This window comes from Oncorhynchus gorbuscha, linkage group LG23 (genome assembly GCF_021184085.1).
Source record: "Oncorhynchus gorbuscha isolate QuinsamMale2020 ecotype Even-year linkage group LG23, OgorEven_v1.0, whole genome shotgun sequence".
Classification (NCBI taxonomy): Eukaryota; Metazoa; Chordata; class Actinopteri; order Salmoniformes; family Salmonidae; genus Oncorhynchus; species Oncorhynchus gorbuscha.
In genome coordinates, this window is record NC_060195.1 from 19,464,931 (window position 1) to 19,471,013 (window position 6,083).

A 6,083-nucleotide genomic window follows, 5' to 3' on the forward strand; every position below is an offset into this window, starting at 1 on the left:
CTCAACATACAAGATACAGGGGGGAAACCATTAGTCTCACATACAAACAACTCACACATACAAGATACAAGGGGGGAAACCATTAGTCTCACATACAAACAACTCAACACACAAGATACAGGGGGAAATCATTAGTCTCACATACAAACAACTCAACACACAAGATACAAGTGGGGAAACCATTAGTCTCACATACAAACAACTCAACACACAAGATACAGGGGGAAATCATTAGTCTCACATACAAACAACTCAACATACAAGATACAGGGGGGGAAACCATTAGTCTCACATACAAAAAACTCAACATACAAGATACAGGGGGGGAAACCATTAGTCTCACATACAAGATACAGGGGGGGAAATCATTAGTCTCACATAGAAACAACTCAACACACAAGATACAAGGGGGGGAAACCATTAGGCTCACATACAAACAACTCAACACACAAGATACAGGGGGGAAATCATTAGTCTCACATACAAACAACTCAAACACAAGATACAGGGGGGGAAATCATTAGTCTCACATACAAACAACTCAACATACAAGATACAGGGGGGGAATCATTAGTCTCACATACAAACAACTCAACACACAAGATACAGGTGGGGAGGAAATCATTAGTCTCACATAGAAACAACTCAACATACAAAATACAGGGGGGGAAATCATTAGTCTCACATACAAACAACTCAACATACAAGATGCAGGGGGGGGGGAATCATTAGTCTCACATACAAACAACTCAACATACAAGATACAATGGGGGTGAAACCATTAGTCTCACATACAAACAACTCAACACACAAGATACAAGGGGGGGAACCATTAGTCTCACATACAAACAACTCAACACACAAGATACAGGGGGGAAATCATTAGTCTCACATACAAACAACTCAACACACAAGATACAAGGGGAAATCATTAGTCTCACATACAAACAACTCAACACACAAGATACAAGGGGGAAACCATTAGTCTCACATACAAACAACTCAACATACAAGATACAGGGGGAAATCATTAGTCTCACATACAAACAACTCAACAACAGGATACAGGGGGAAACAAGTCTCACATACAAACAACTCAACACACAAGATACAGGGGGAAATCATTAGTCTCACATACAAACAACTCAACATACAAGATACAGGGGGGGAATCATTAGTCTCACATACAAACAACTCAACACACAAGATACAGGTGGGGGGAAATCATTAGTCTCACATAGAAACAACTCAACATACAAAATACAGGGGGGAAATCATTAGTCTCACATACAAACAACTCAACATACAAGATACAGGGGGGAATCATTAGTCTCACATACAAACAACTCAACATACAAGATACAAGGGGGGAAATCATTAGTCTCACATACAAACAACTCAACACAGAAGATACAAGGGGGAAACCATTAGTCTCACATACAAACAACTCAACATACAAGATACAAGGGGGGAAATCATTAGTCTCACATACAAACAACTCAACACACAAGATACAAGGGGGAAACCATTAGTCTCACATACAAACAACTCAACACACAAGATACAGGGGGAAATCATTAGTCTCACATACAAACAACTCAACACACAAGATACAGGGGGAAATCATTAGTCTCACATACAAACAACTCAACATACAAGATACAGGGGGAAATCATTAGTCTCACATACAAACAACTCAACACACAAGATACAGGGGGAAATCATTAGTCTCACATACAAACAACTCAACATACAAGATACAGGGGGAAATCATTAGTCTCACATACAAACAACTCAACATACAAGATACAGGGGGAAACCATTAGTCTCACATACAAACAACTCAACACAAGATACAAGATAGTCTCACATACAAACAACTCAACACACAAGATACAGGGGGAAATCATTAGTCTCACATACAAACAACTCAACATACAAGATACAGGGGGAAATCATTAGTCTCACATACAAACAACTCAACACACAAGATACAGGGGGGAAATCATTAGTCTCACATACAAACAACTCAACACACAAGATACAGGGGGAAATCATTAGTCTCACATACAAACAACTCAACATACAAGGGGAAAACAAGATACAAGATACAAGGGGGAAATCATTAGTCTCACATACAAACAACTCAACATACAAGATACAGGGGGAAATCATTAGTCTCACATACAAACAACTCAACATACAAGATACAGGGGGGAAATCATTAGTCTCACATACAAACAACTCAACATACAAGATACAGGGGGAAATCATTAGTCTCACATACAAACAACTCAACATACAAGATACAGGGGGAAATCATTAGTCTCACATACAAACAACTCAACATACAAGATACAAGGGGGAAATCATTAGTCTCACATACAAACAACTCAACACACAAGATACAAGGGGGAAACCATTAGTCTCACATACAAACAACTCAACACACAAGATACAGGGGGAAATCATTAGTCTCACATACAAACAACTCAACACACAAGATACAAGGGGGGAACCATTAGTCTCACATACAAACAACTCAACACACAAGATACAGGGGGAAATCATTAGTCTCACATACAAACAACTCAACATACAAGATACAGGGGGAAACCATTAGTCTCACATACAAACAACTCAACACACAAGATACAGGGGGGAAATCATTAGTCTCACATACAAAAACAACTACAAGATACATAGTCTCACATACAAACAACTCAACACACAAGATACAAGGGGGAAATCATTAGTCTCACATACAAACAACTCAACCCACAAGATACAGGGGGGAAATCATTAGTCTCACATACAAACAACTCAACACACAAGATACATGGGGGGGGTACCATTAGTCTCACATACAAACAACTCAACACACAATATACAGGGGGAAATCATTAGTCTCACATACAAACAACTCAACATACAAGATACAGGGGGAAATCATTAGTCTCACATACAAACAATACAAACAACTCAAACAACTCAACACACAAGATACAGGGGGAAATCATTAGTCTCACATACAAACAACTCAACACACAAGATACAAGGGGGAAACCATTAGTCTCACATACAAACAACTCAACACACAAGATACAGGGGGAAATCATTAGTCTCACATACAAACAACTCAACATACAAGATACAGGGGGAAATCATTAGTCTCACATACAAACAACTCAACATACAAGATACAGGGGGGAAATCATTAGTCTCACATACAAACAACTCAACACACAAGATACAAGGGGGAAATCATTAGTCTCACATACAAACAACTCAACACACAAGATACAGGGGGAAATCATTAGTCTCACATACAAACAACTCAACACACAAGATACAGGGGGAAATCATTAGTCTCACATACAAACAACTCAACATACAAGATACAGGGGGAATCATTAGTCTCACATACAAACAACTCAACATACAAGATACAGGTGGGGGGAAATCATTAGTCTCACATACAAACAACTCAACATACAAAATACAGGGGGAAATCATTAGTCTCACATACAAACAACTCAACATACAAGATACAGGGGGGAAATCATTAGTCTCACATACAAACAACTCAACATACAAGATACAATGGGGGGAAATCATTAGTCTCACATACAAACAACTCAACACACAAGATACAAGGGGGAAACCATTAGTCTCACATACAAACAACTCAACACACAAGATACAGGGGGAAATCATTAGTCTCACATACAAACAACTCAACACACAAGATACAGGGGGAAATCATTAGTCTCACATACAAACAACTCAACATACAAGATACAAGGGGGAAACCATTAGTCTCACATACAAACAACTCAACATACAAGATACAGGGGGAAATCATTAGTCTCACATACAAACAACTCAACATACAAGATACAGGGGGAAATCATTAGTCTCACATACAAACAACTCAACATACAAGATACAGGGGGAAATCATTAGTCTCACAAGATACAAACAACTACAAACAACTCAACACACAAGATACAGGGGGGGAAATCATTAGTCTCACATACAAACAACTCAACATACAAGATACAGGGGGAAATCATTAGTCTCACATACAAACAACTCAACATACAAGATACAGGGGGAATCATTAGTCTCACATACAAACAACTCAACATACAAGATACAAGGGGGAAATCATTAGTCTCACATACAAACAACTCAACACACAAGATACAAGGGGGAAACCATTAGTCTCACATACAAACAACTCAACATACAAGATACAGGGGGAAATCATTAGTCTCACATACAAACAACTCAACACACAAGATACAAGGGAACCATTAGTCTCACATACAAACAACTCAACACACAAGATACAGGGGGGAAATCATTAGTCTCTACAAACAACTCAACACACAAGATACAAACAACTCAACACAACAAGATACAAGATACAGGGGGAAATCATTAGTCTCACATACAAACAACTCAATACACAAGATACAGGTGGGGGAAATCATTAGTCTCACATACAAACAACTCAACATACAAGATACAGGGGGGGAAATCATTAGTCTCACATACAAACAACTCAACATACAAGATACAGGGGGGGAAACCATTAGTCTCACATACAAATAACTCAACATACAAGATACAGGGGGGAATCATTAGTCTCACATACAAACAACTCAACATACAAGATACAAGGGGGGGAAACCATTAGTCTCACATACAAACAACTCAACACACAAGATACAAGGGGGGAAACCATTAGTCTCACATACAAACAACTCAACACACAAGATACAGGGGGAATCATTAGTCTCACATACAAACAACTCAACACACAAGATACAGGGGGAAATCATTAGTCTCACATACAAACAACTCAACACACAAGATACAGGTGGGGAGGAAGTCATTAGTCTCACATAGAAACAACTCAACATGCAAAATACAGGGGGGGAAATCATTAGTCTCACATACAAACAACTCAACATACAAGATACAGGGGGGGGGGAAATCATTAGTCTCACATACAAACAACTCAACATACAAGATACAAGGGGGGAAATCATTAGTCTCACATACAAACAACTCAACATACAAGATACAATGGGGGGGAAACCATTAGTCTCACATACAAACAACTCAACACACAAGATACAGGGGGGAAATCATTAGTCTCACATACAAACAACTCAACATACAAGATACAGGGGGAATCATTAGTCTCACATACAAACAACTCAACACACAAGATACAGGTGGGGGAAATCATTAGTCTCACATACAAACAACTCAACACACAGGATACAAGGGGGGAAATCATTAGTCTCACATACAAACAACTCAACACACAAGATACAGGGGGAAATCATTAGTCTCACATACAAACAACTCAACATACAAGATACAGGGGGAAACCATTAGTCTCACATACAAAAACTCAACATTAGTCTCACATACAAACAACTCAACATACAAGATACAGGGGGGGAATCATTAGTCTCACATACAAACAACTCAACATACAAGATACAGGGGGAAACCATTAGTCTCACATACAAACAACTCAACACACAAGATACAAGGGGAAATCATTAGTCTCACATACAAACAACTCAACACACAAGATACAGGGGGAAATCATTAGTCTCACATACAAACAACTCAACACACAAGATACAGGTGGGGGGAAATCATTAGTCTCACATACAAACAACTCAACATACAAGATACAGGGGGAAATCATTAGTCTCACATACAAACAACTCAACATACAAGATACAGGGGGGAAATCATTAGTCTCACATACAAACAACTCAACATACAAGATACAAGGGGGAAATCATTAGTCTCACATACAAACAACTCAACATACAAGATACAAGGGGGAAATCATTAGTCTCACATACAAACAACTCAACATACAAGATACAAGGGGGAAACCATTAGTCTCACATACAAACAACTCAACACACAAGATACAGGGGGGAAATCATTAGTCTCACATACAAACAACTCAACACACAAGATACAAGTGGGGGAAACCATTAGTCTCACATACAAACAACTCAACACACAAGATACAGGGGGGA